This window comes from Dreissena polymorpha, chromosome 13 (assembly GCF_020536995.1).
Source record: "Dreissena polymorpha isolate Duluth1 chromosome 13, UMN_Dpol_1.0, whole genome shotgun sequence".
Classification (NCBI taxonomy): Eukaryota; Metazoa; Mollusca; class Bivalvia; order Myida; family Dreissenidae; genus Dreissena; species Dreissena polymorpha.
The window spans coordinates 3,158,123-3,172,375 of record NC_068367.1 but is presented as its reverse complement, the minus strand read 5'-3'; positions in this window follow the sequence as shown (position 1 = coordinate 3,172,375).

Here is a 14,253-nt window from a genome sequence, read left to right as displayed (position 1 = left end):
AAAAACTCACCACGCCTGGTCATACATTAGTTGGCTATTAAAATAGTCCGCCGATTTCTACACCTGGTCGCCGATGGCAACATAAGTTTGCGTTTTATAAAGCACAATTGATATCCACTAGTCGCATATGGTCACCTTAGTTTACTACGTACATACCCCCTTTAATTTCTTATAATATCCATGTCGCCGACGACCAAAGAAGTTGGTTATGAAATGAGAAAATTGATATACATGTCTTCTCATCTATGACCACTTTTGGTTGTTTGTATAACACTCTAGTTATTCTCGGCTAGTCTTTAATAATTGTAAATTTGGTCTCGATGTTTTGTCGCCTAAAATATTGTGTTCATGAATATTAATGAGCCAACCAAACACCTTATTGAATGAAGTCGGCTTAGCAACCATCATTTGTTCGGATAACAAAATCAAGCAAGAAGCGTACATGAAGCTAAGGAGACAAAAAACGCCTGGGCAAGAAACCGGCTAAATTTATTGTTGTCAGAAAGTGTTATCTTTGTCGTGTTCAGAAATGAATTTGTATTGATTTGATTAATGTAAATCAAAAAAGTGATGAGAGAGAGAGAGAGAGAGAGAGAGAGAGAGACAGACAGACAGACAGACAGACAGACAGACAGACAGACAGACAGACAGACAGACAGACAGACAGACAGACAGACAGACAGACAGACAGACGGACAGACAGACAGACAGACAGACAGACAAAGACAGAGACAGAGACAGGCAGGCAGGCAGGCAGGCAGGCAGGCAGGCAGGCAGGCAGGCAGGCAGGCAGGCGCATGCGTGCGTTCGTGTGTGTGTGTGCCACTTTCCATGCAGGTATTTTGGTGGCGATTATATATTGATGAAATATTTATAAAATATGTATATATATTTCCCATCAATATTTTTCCGATAAATATGAATTTCATTCATAACGATTTTCGCTCGCGTCCCCATAGATTTTTCACGAGAAAATCATTCAGGGGGTGGATCGTACGCTAGTAACTGGCGTGGCGTAAGTGAGAAAAATAGTAACTTGTGTTCAAAATGGCGGTTAACGGGTGATTTTTGAATGTTATCGTCGGAATTTTTGAAAGGTTTGTACATTTACCATATTTATTCGACATTGTCCTTACGTGCAGGATGATCTACTGATATTCATTTAACCTCGGTATAAATCATGTCGATGCATTATTAATATTTTAAAAGTTATTGAAGACTTGATACGCAAATGCCTCATTGTTGACGATTGACACGGTTTATTTTATGTGCATTTTTAAACCATATATAAGGGTTTCTCAGCAGTTTTCACGGAAAGGTGGACTCAAGAACAATTATAGTTTACCTTTTATGAACACCAGGATGCTTCCAACAGGCAATCGCAATATATGCATCAAAATTCGAAAATTAAACGCCATTTCATTAACTGGTGAGCACAGTACCCCCACTTTCAGTAACTGGTGTTTATCCAAAAGTAAAAGTACAAAGAAAAAAAAGAAAACATAATAAAATACGCATGTTTATATTTACTTTTTAAATAAGTGATGCGTTACTATAATTTGTGAAGTCACAATAAATTGCAAGGTGGCATAGAAGAGACATGGAAGATATTTTTTTCAATTCACATGCGGACGTATTGGTTTCATTTGTGCACGAATTATTTCGAATGCTCACGAATGGCTTTTATCGTGCGCAAATAATAGTGAATAAGTGCGCACGTATTCACCTGTAAGTACACACGCACAAACGCTAACGTGCGCGCCTATAAATGTTTATTTGCGCATGCTTTAAGTTCTGCGTTCGCTCGTTTTGCTTTTTCATTGATCTATTTATCACATGCGCACGTATTGCTTTCTGTTTCCCTCGTATTGCTTTTAATTGCGCACATATTGATTTCTAGTGCGCATGTATTCATTAGAAAATGCCTTCGTATTTATACACACTTCCGTGCCGCAAGTAGTCATTTTAGTCCAAATAATTAGACGTAATATACCGATTACGTCTCAACGCTTTACTATATTTTTCTATTTCAAATTGATTTCAACGTATTTTTCAGTTTTTGCATGTTAAGTCATTGCTAATGCATAAAATTATCATTTGTTAGACACAAATGAGAACGATTACACTTTACATGTGTGAGGAATGTGCAAGAACACCACTTGTGTAATTTTAGAAAGATGGGTTATTCTTTAATGCAGAATGCATAATTACTTTGAACTAGATAAAATAACACAAGGGGCTACACCACAGGTGAAGGGCGCGTGGCCAAGTCACTTTAACATTATCAATTTGTCATAAAACAACATTTTTTTAAATTCTTTTTTGGCAATATGATGAAAAATATGGTTTTATGACAAATTGATAGTGTTAAAAAGACTTGGCCACGCGCCCTTCACCTGTGGGCTACACTTGAGTCATCCTGAATAAAACACGGCAAAAGTATCCAATCATATAGAGAAACAAGTTAATTATAACCGGCCAATGACGTTAAACTATGCAACTTTTAACTGAAACAGTGCCAAGCCTATATGGCAACAAACAGTGGTAGTGTTTTCTGACCTTGGATCACAGGTGAAGGGCGCGTGGCCAAGTCACTTTAACACTAATAATTTGTCATAAAACAACATTATTTATCATATTGACAAAATTTTTTTTAATTTTTTTTCCTGATATAATATGTTCATATAAATCATATCCAAAAATTTTTTTTGATTTTTTTTGTCAATATAATAAAAATTGTTTTATGATAAATTGATAGTGTTAAAGTGACTTGGCCACGCGCCCTTCACCTGTGCCTTGGATAGCTTTACTTGTAAGTTTTAATTAACATATTTTTATCCATTAGAAAAATATTGTCTATTGTTATGATGAATAATTTTTGCATAATTATTTTGCGCTGTTATATGAATTTGCAGTCGTTACAGCTACCGACATGAAGTTTCCGACATGACTTCCTGGCGGAACTATACAAATGACGTAAAACGAAATGAGGTGGATGGTTATCATATTTGTAGGAGAAGTATTCACTATTACGTGCGCACGTGAACACATAAGTAATGCGTGCGCAAGTATTTGACAAAAAATACCCATGTGTCCGCTATGCCGTCGTGAAATAGTTTAAACCTTCCAATAACACAAAGAATCCATATCGTTCACATTTTTATTAACTGTAATACTACACACAGTTAAGACCACTTATTATTCATGAACAAATGAGTCGCGTTGAGAAAAATGGGCTTAATGCATGTGCGTAAAGTGTCATCCCAGATTAGCCTGTGCAGTCCGCACATGCTAATCAGGGACTACACTTTCCGCCTAAATTTGTTTTTCGGTAAGGAGGGACTTCCTTGAAACTAAAAATACCATAAAAGCGAAAATTGTCGTCCCTGATTAGCTTGTGCGGACTACATAGGCTAATCTTGGACAAGATATTGTGGGAGTCATTGAATGTGTAATCTACGCAGTCTTACAACGTCACTTTTAAATCGATGAAACTTAAATCATATTTAATATGAGATTTATTTTATGTGTTATTACAGATGGAATCATCCAACGGAGATCAAATTCAATGCGAAGTGTGCGGTGTTGCATTATCATGTGCATACTCTTTAAAGCGGCACATGCAGCTTCATAGTGATTCCACATACCAGTGCGATTTTTTAGAGTGCGGACAAACATTCAAGCGTAAAAAACATCTGCAGCGTCACACCCGTTCCCACACCGATGGTCCAAAAGTCTGTAGTCATTGTGGGAAGGAGTTCACAACGACGTATTGACAGGGTTTTTTTTAGAGAAAGGGGAAGACGCTGGACGCTGTGTGAAAGGGGAAAAAAGAGAGATCTCCGGACGGTGGAGAAGGAAAGCATGCCTGTGCAACATGCACCAAAACATTTAAAACAAGGAGGCTGTTGAAACAGCACGTGAATAAGCACGATGCTCCCAAATTGTCTTGCCGCCTCTGTGAAAAAAAGTTCAAATGGAAGCATTGCATGAAAAATCATATTTAAGTGATATTATGGGCATTGTTCACTGTTGAATTGAGCTGAAAAGAATTAACATGTCAAAAGAGTTAGTTAAAATGTGGTTACTGACCGATTATCTGCAGCTCATCTTGCTACCAGTTGTTTATAAAAATATATTTTATATTCGATATTCTTTCGTGACCCACCTAGTCCTGTAAGCCGAAATGATCCGTAAAACGAAATTGTGTCGTTGTGTCTTTTTGTCGTATGAACGAATCTGCACTAAAACTAAATTTAGTATCACATCGTACATGCATGATCAGTTGTCAAACGAAAGTACGGTTGATTTTCAAATGCATTATTTTTCTCTTTCCGGGATAATGTTTTAGTATGTTGATGCTGCATTAACAAATACAAGTGTATATGAAATGAAAACACCAAAAATAAACAACAGTTGCGATAGACACCTATGAACTGTTATATGCCCATAATATCACTTTAAGCAATGTGGTGTGGAAATTAATCAAGGGTAATTCTAACACACTTTTTTGTAAAACTACAACTTTTGCCACTGTTTCACTGTTTATTAGTTCATTGTTTGAATTGTTTGTTTTAAAGTCGAGTGTCAGTTTTTGCTTAATTAACGAAAGTCCTATTCAAACCAAAAAGCACAATGTTTCCTTTAATTAATTTGAGCTTTATCGTCGTTTTAATGTTAGTAATCAGGAAATCAACACTTACAGTCTTTTTGAGGTTATTTTTCTCGAATATTTTGAAACCTATAGGCTTGCATTGTATGACATGTTTTAGGTCAGAATTTTGACTGTATTACACATCCATTCTTTTATAAATAGGATAGGAAAAATAGATATTAATAATTAAGTTATCACAGTTGATTTTTAAAAGTTTTTTGTTTACAAGCTGTATGTTCTATATTAAGAATAGACATTCTGGAAATGAGTGTGTGTTTTTGTATACACGTAGTTGTTTTTTTCTTATTTCCCAATATGTACATTCCAATAATATGTGATTTTGTAAATTTTTCTGTGACTATAACACAAGGACACATAGATAATCAAAAATATTTATACATTGTGTTCGGATTTCGGCATATCTAAAAATATTTTGTGTTGGAATTCATGCAAAGGTTTTATATAGTATGGGTTTTGGTGCTAGTTAAGTTTCATATAAGTGACATAAACCATACATTAATAACGTTATATACTTTTCTTGTCGTTAAAAGTTGGCATGGAGTCCAAGTGTGCTCACATTTTACAGTGATAAATATCCTCCCTCCGAACCTCTGTGATTATCATTACAAATAGTAATGTGATTTTATGTTTCATTATTATTACATTCGTAAATAGTAACACAGTGTGTGTTAATACCGTGAGTCGTATTCTGAGAAAACTGGGCATAATGCATGTGCGTAAAGTGTCATCCCAGATTAGCTTGTGCAGTCCGCAAAGGCTAATCAGGGACAGCACTTCCAGCCTAAATTGGATTTTTCCTAAGAAGAGACTTCATTTAAACGAAAAATGTCATATAAGCGGAAAGTGTCGTCCCTGATTAGCTTGTGCGGACTGCACAGGCTAATCTGTGACGACACTTTACGCTCAAGCATAATGACCAGTTTTCTCAGAATGCGGCTCCCGTGGTTCTAGTCAATTTACATTTATTTGAATTTATTTTGGATCATTATTTAAAATGTTAATAAACGTAACAATAAATATAGTACATTTTGTCTTATTTGTATGGAACAGCTCATGTGTATTATATTATATTATACAGATTCATGCATTCATGTTAAACACAAACGTGAACAGTTTTACCAGCAATGCAATTTATGAAGAAAAAGACGTTAATACATGTGTATTTATAGTTCGCTGTACTTGTCTCGCGGATTTAAGCCAAAAAACGGGTAATACAACTTTTACCGTGTCACACAAATATAAGTTACTTTTTATCTCATACTGATCAACATTCCGAGAACACTTTAAATAAGAAAACACGGCCTCGTTGAATCTTGTTATTTGTCTCTTATGCACATTATCTGACAAAGCTTTTCCGTGATTTCCGGGAGACAAATATTGTTCCCACATTGGTTTAAAGGGACTATGCTAACTAAAGTATATTCATAGATATAACAATTTAAGGAATAAAATATAGAAACACTTCTTTTTACTTAGACAAGCCTTAACCAAAAATAGCTCAATACCAAATGGTAAATGGTAAATGGTAAATTTAAACAACACAATCACTGAAAATGCTTTTATAAATAAATACAAAACATATGTCAGCATCATGGTTAATTAACCAAGGCCAATTGTGAAGTTACCTATAAACACATATATCAAGTGTGGGTTATTCTCCATTTACTATTTGCGGAGATAAGTTGTTTGGAGAAAAAATGAGGGGTCATACTCCATAATGATATTAAGTCATTATTACTTGTTCAAATCTTCAGGGGTGTACATTTACTTTCTAAATAAGCAAATAACCGATACGTTTGCATTTAATCACCTAAAATTGTAATGAGGCTCAAATTGTAATGTATAACAATTACATGTTCTTACTCTTTTTTAACGTGACACGCATTTATCCAAGTTAAGATTAAGAATAAAATATAAATCTGTATGCAACTGGTTTACAACCGGCATTGTGCCTGAAGTTTAACCATACCCAATCTGAACCGCACAAAACGATATTGAAAAATGTTGCCTTTTTATGCAATACGTATAGTTGTTCTGTTAAACAAGCACTTGCTTAGCAGTCTTGTGTTCACCCTGGGCAGGTAAGCAACTTACAAAAATATTTTTTAACATAAATATTTTTATATTACATTCGACAGTACCTTAACAAACACATATCTGACTATTTTACAAGACAATTATTTATAAATTTAGTACGGTTATATAAAATGTTGACATTTCAGAAAAGGGTAAACAACTCGTATTTTAAAATAATGTCATGTTCAAATACTGCTAAAATGAAATGATATCCGTTGCATTACTTATTATGCGCTTATACAAAATCAGTTATTTATGATTAAAACAATATTGTCAATATATATCCCTTTTTAATTCCAAACTCACTTGAAATCAGCTATTATGAAAAGAGCATTATTTGTTTTATTTAGATTTCGTTTAAATCATTAAATGAAATGCCAAGTCTTAAAGAGGGTAGTAATTTTTATTCATGATATAATTTAACTTTGAAGTGTTCCCGAATCGACTGAACGCCTTTCAGAATTCCATCGAGGTTGCTTATCGTTCCCTTTTTTCCTTTGTGCGGAGCTCTTATGTCAAACACATGGTTTCTAAAAGATAAGTGTTTTTAGCATAGAGAGAGAAATCCAAAACCTGCAATTAAATATAAATAATTCGTTATGATGTTCCCGAAGGAAGATATATAGTCTTTGCACCGGCTGTCGGTCTGTACGCCTGTCCATAATTGTGTTTCCGGTCCATATCTTTGTTATCAATCTATAGATTTAAAATCAACTTGGCACACATGTATTGCACATAGAAATTGCCACACGCAATTCACAGGTCCCTTTCACAAAGGTCAATGTCACAATTAGCCTGTCTATGTCATAATTAATAATTTTGCATTGATAGACGCGTCCTGTCTACATCTTTTTCATTATTGGATGGATTTAAAAATAATCTGACTCAAATGCAAAAGAACAGTATAGCGAAATGTCGCGCGGAAGATCCAGGTACCTACGTCCTAGGTAAAAATCACCCTTAGACTGTCAAGGTCATATAGCATGATTGTGCATTTATAGGTATATCCGGTCCATATATTTGCTATTAATGTATTGATTTAAATAACCTTGTCAGAAATGTCGCTCACAAGTTCCCAGTCCCTGTCTCAAAGATCCAGGCACGCTTAGACTTTTAAGGAGTGTGCATTAATAGGTGTCTCCGGTCCGCATGCTTGTCATTCATCAATGGAATTGAAATAGCTTGGAACAAATTTGAAGCACAGAAAAAAACAAGTCGTGAGTTCGACTCATGTCCATTTCTCTAATATCATCGGGGCCATGTGTCATCCTCTGGAGACAGTTCTTGTTTTGTTCGTCTTTTTAATTTAAATTTGATAAACGTGTCATTCAATATAACAATAGAAGCATTTAGAAATAAATAAACAAAAAGTGCTTCTTATATCGAACAACAATTCGTGATATACTCGACGAGTCCAATGCAGTGTGGCTACTGTCAGTTTCAGTCGGACGCATCTCCTCCGTGACGTCATCAGGCGTCTCGTAGTGGCGTGCTTTGGCTGTCTTCATCCGAAACGAACTGGAATTAAAATAATGTTTAATGAAATATTTGCAAAACAGTTTTATTTTATTGTTCTTTTTCATTTCACCATTCTCATTTTGTAAACTGATTATCAATGTATATACTGAAGCATGCTTTAATAATGAATGAAAAGTGGTCTTTGTGTAAATCTCTTTATATTTAATGTGATTTTGTATGATACGAATTCTAGATAAAATGGTATTTCGATTATTTTTTTTAAGTCTGAGTCTATAAATCAGACTTAAACGTTGGTGATTTCAAACCTTGTTTTTATGTACACATATGTGTGCTTTTTGAATAAACACCAGTTTCTGAAAGTGGGGGTACTTGTGCTCATCAGTTATTGAAATGGGGTTTAATTTTCGAATTTTGATGCATTTATTGCGATTGCCTGTTGGAAGCATCCTGGTGCTCATAAAAGGTAAACTATAATTGTTTTTGAGTCCACCTTTTCATAAAAACTGCTGAGAAACCTTTATATATGGCATAAAAATGCACATACAATGAACCGTGTAAATCGTAAACAATGAGAATCTTGTGCATAAAGTATTCAATAACTTTTTAAATATTGATAATTCATGAATATGATTTATACCGATGTTAAATGGATATCAGTAGATCATCCTGCGTGTAAGTACAATGTCGAATAAGTATCGTAAATGTACAAACCTTTCAAAAACTCCGACGAAAACATTCACAATTCACCAGTTAACCGCCATTTTGAACACCAGTTACTATTTTTCTCACTAACGCCACGCCAGTTACTTGCATACGATCCACCCCCTGTCATTAGATTTTTACTGAAATTAAAAAAAGTCCTTTCAAAAAAACTTCCAATACAGGTTTTTTCCTGCATTTGTGAATCGGCCATTGGCTCCTGACTTTGTGAAAAATTGAGTCGCGAACTTGTAAAATTGTTAAAATCAGTTTATTATAAATTAAAATATTTTAAGCATGTATACTATTAAAGTTTCTTTAAATATAGATATTCAATTATATGTTCATGCCTGGACATTTTTTTGGTAACATATAACAGCGTACATTCAAATAATCTGATTAACAACATTGAAAAAGGTAAACGGTATCTAAAATCATATGACTACATGTATTTAACCACTGTCAAAACATGTTCTTGCTACAATATTAAAACATAATATAGCAGTAAAAGCCTTATAATGACATTTGTCTGACTTAAAACACTTCCGATTAATGTCTCCCTTTAAGACATTGACAGAATTGTTTTCAAGTCTTGAATTTGATCATAGTGATTTTTCTAGATCAAGTAAATAATATGAACAAAAAAATCATGCCGGCAAAAACAAGTCATTTATATATTTCTTATTTTAAAATGCTTGACTGTAATCTGGAGCAATTGTGTTTATCATATTAACAGAAAATTCAGAGTGTAATTTAACACATTTGTCACCAGTATATCGCATCAACTGCATTTTCCTGATTACAACTGAGCGTAATCACTGATAGGAAATATCCGACTTGCATTTATTTATTTTAACACATTTAATAATGCTGCCAACATCGTTGAAAGTTTGCATAGGTTGCGAAAATATATAACATTCTCAAAGTAACTTTTTTACTTGCATACTGCTGGATCCTTCTTCCAATTTTAAGATTACTTTATTGTGTCACGTATTGTATAACAAAGAACACTAACAATATTTTCAATTGATATTTACAACTGGTTGGAAATAATTGCTAACCGGTAAAGGTTGTTAACTAATTCAACAAACTGTATGAAATCAGGGTGCAGAATCAACGGGGGTTTCAGGGGTTTACATTCGGGCTGAAGAGAATGTAAACTCACCGTAAAGAGCTTTATTTGTTCAATCATCTCAATTTATTGAAATTCATTTGCAAACATTTTGAGTTATTAAAGGACAGTTTTTCTTGCAGTTTGTGTCGATATCTTAAGGTATAAGAATTAATCATTGAATACGTCTGAAATCGGTGACAACATTTCACGTTGCGTGCAGAATAACCGTGCAGTAAACATTGCATTTTTTACAAGGACACGGGCTTATGAAATAAAGTAATTTTGATGTATTTTACTTTTCCATAAGCAGCATAAAATAAGTCTTTTATGCACAAATTGAAATTCTTAAGAAAAAATATTTTAAAACGTTAATTGTTAACAAAGCACCACTTACCGGTGTGTTTACATCCATTAGCGTTTAATTTGGAACCACAAAAAGTCACGTGATCCCGCACCCTGTAATTAAGCTGCCTGGTGTGTTGCCTGGGGTTTGCTTTCTTATTAGATTTTTATGTTAGGAAGATGGATCTATGCGAGTACCTTAAGGTAACTACAGATCGTGACAAGATTACATGGTTAATTGGTGTTGGTCTGCGTATTGGATGCCAAATTGCACATATCAGATATATGTGAATATCCATGTATGCTGTTAACAACTCATCAACATGACACTAATGAACATCGCTTTATGTAATGATTGTTATGGTCAACATGTATTTAAGCAGACCTACCTTGGCTACACAATATAAGGATGTAACACAGAAGAGAGACTTATAAGAAGATGAGTCTTTTTCCCACCCCCACCAGAGATGAGTGGATTTGTTCATGTCCTGGAAGTTATATTTGGTGGCTAAAAATGTTATTTACTGGGATGCCTTGTATTAACAACTAAACAAAAACTAAGAACCATTCTACGAGTTTTGGTATATGTTTAATTATTCAACAGTTTATATATGAACTGTCTATCCAAAATGCATCATGATTTAGGCAAAACAGTGCTATTATTCATTAATAAATCAAAACAATTAATCCCATTCGTCCACAATGTTTCATACCCAAGTTGAGCCTCGTTTTGAAATAGCTAACCAGGATGTAAATTGAACTTTAAAACTGGAGAAATATTGTCTAAATGTATTTTATAAACACAGTTTTAATTATTGGCATATTTTAATTTGTGAACGTTCGCTGTTGCTAATTTACAGGATTATTGAAATGGCCGTTTTTTGCAGTTTTGAGCCAAAATAGTTCGATATGCACAGTGGAAATGACCGTTTTTGTCAAGTATTGTGGTCGTTTTAATTTTGTGAAATGGTAGTGTCGAAATTTTAAAATGGCCGTACACGGCCATTCACTAAGAAGAAAAAACCTGCTGAATAAATACATATTTAAAGTAATATTATTCTGAACACCAAATCCGTATTAAACGTCGATTGCCCCGATTACATTTAGCACACTCAAGTATTCCTAAGGAATGATAGTGAGCATATTGACCATTGATGTTGTAAACCAAAGTTTTCTGAACTTTATATATGAAAACAAAAATCTTTAGTTTTGAAAAACTATGAAAAACCTTTATCGTATTTGAGGATCCTTAAGTACGATAGCAAAGCTCACACCATTTCTCATCAATATTAAGGGATGTTCAATTTCATATTATTGTGAAACATGAATTGTTCATCAGCTTTATAATAGTTTTAAAGGATCTAATCTCAACAGCTACTTAATTGTATTAACAATATTCAGATTTATGAATCTCTTAGTATGAAAGTGTGTACATGTGATAATTAAACTGTTGCAATTTCTTCTTTATTTTGACACGTGTTTAATGCTTCGATTTTAGTCATTATACATCATCAGTTTTCCACCTCACGCATATTCTATCGCCTATAATACTTTCTCCCGGAAATAAAAACGTTCGTTGGTATCTAACATTATATTAACAAAGTATTCCATAATCAAGATTGCATAACAAAATCAACGAAGTCGCGGTAAATCACGTGTGAAAAATAGGCGCTCGATGTCAATGACAATGTTGTTTTTTTAATTATTTATCTTATAGTTACCCGTTGTTTTTTATTATGCATACACATACTAAAATTATAAAAATCTTCCGACAAAACGTCTTCTTAAAAAAGATAGTTCGACTATGTACATAGATATTGACAAGGTAAATCACTCGTCATTTTCTAAAGCAACGGAAGTGCGTCATTATGCATAATTAAATCGCTGTCACCCCGCTCGGCGGCGTTGAAAGTCTGTTGGCAAGATACAGAGAAGTTTCTGCTGAAATAAATGTTTACGGAACAGTTGACTGAAAAAAAAAATCTAAAATGCTATCAAAAGAAAAGTTTTCTTAATACAATAAGTGCAAATGAATGAAACAAGAAGTGGTGAATTATTGAAAAACATTCTTTATCGATCGATCGGAAACTCATAAATATGTACGAAGCGAGCTTTGTATTTTGCGAGCAATTAAATTTGCGGATGCAAAGGTTATTTCTGATTCGCTGGTCGTTTATTTATGCTCTTATTTCAATTTATGTTAGTTTTTTACGAGACTGAACGACTTTTTCATTCGGAAGCTTAGGTTAAAATAATAATTAAAAAAATGTTTTTTGTGTTACTATTCATTATACTGTTACGATCGCTTTATTTCCACTGAAGCGGAAAGGAACAATTTGTTGTTGTGTTGTTGTTTTATCTGCCGACTTCGTTACATACGCAAAATATTACATGTACGTTGTATTTTGGAGCACACTTTTTGAACTTGTTAAACCTTATGCAAATTATTCAAATACTTTCAAATAATATGCAACATAAATTGCAGTTTAATGTCAAAATACTGTAGTTTGACGGACTTACTTGCAGCCCAATATCGCAAGTTTAATGTTTGCCGTCACAAAGTTTAACGATATAATAGCCATAAAAATATCGACGGTTGTCTGCAAGAAACAAGAATGCTATCTCAAAATCAAGTATGTAGAGATTCACTTTGTTAAAAACATATAACCGAGAATGCAAATAAATGAATGAATCATATTAATTGTATTTTTTTAATGACGGCACATATGAAACCAAGTTGTGGAACTACTATAAGTCAATCAAAATCACGTTCCAATCCACGTTTTGAATGGAATGGTTAATATATTTTTGAGTTTTTTCAAATGTCATTAGATATGAGTGCTCACAAAACCTTGAAGTTTTTTAATACACTTAATTATTTTTTATAGTAAAAAAAGTTAAACAACATTGACATCGCCGGTATTCGAACCCGTGTAGTCTTGATCTGAAAGCGGACGCTAACACTGCGCTACGCAAACTTTTATCTTCCGAAGCGAAACATAATGTCTAAAGCAAAGTGGAGTAATCACTTGATTGTCAAGATGGCGACGTCCATACCGAGACAGTTATTTTTTGCCGTTGTATGTCCTTTATTACTTTTGTTTAATTTTTAAATGACGCTCAATTTCCAGCCATAGCAGTAGAAAGGTGATTAGCGATTATTTCGTATTAAAAATTATATCTTGCCTTTACTCCCCATGCATGTTGATACTGAATCTGTAATTAGGTCATACAGCTGAGAAATTGTGCGGCGAGTAAAGTTGATATATGGAGCGAATATTAATCTGCAATAAATGCTAGGTATGTTTTTTCTGATATTGCTGGAAAGTTAAAAAAAAACGAATACAAGTAATACAGGGTATAAAACGGCGGAAAAAAATCTGCCTCGGCTTGGACGTCGCCATCTTGACTAGCATTCGAATACCCGCTCCGTTTAGTTAACGTTATCTAGCGTTTGCCAATAACAGAATTGTTTTATAAACGAAATTTGTTTTATTTTCTAAGAACGTTGTTTTCACTTAAAATGGTCGTAGAAAATTTCACACAAGAATATTGTCTTACAAATTATCTAATAAGAAAATATTGGGAAAAAAAATCTTAGGAAAAAATTGTTAGAATTAGAAAATTCAATGATAATCGTGTTATCAATTTCGTCTGCCAACATCCTTCTCCACTCGGGCATTTTTACCAATTTTTTAAATTCAACCGACGAGACTTCTTTTTGATTTGCGGTTGTAAAGTCCATCGACTAAAGCCAATAGACTAAAATCATTAATGACAATATCCGAACAAAGAACAGCACGAATTAGTACATTTCGATAAAAAGTTCAATGGAAATTCAATAAAGTATTATATTTAACAGAAAGCA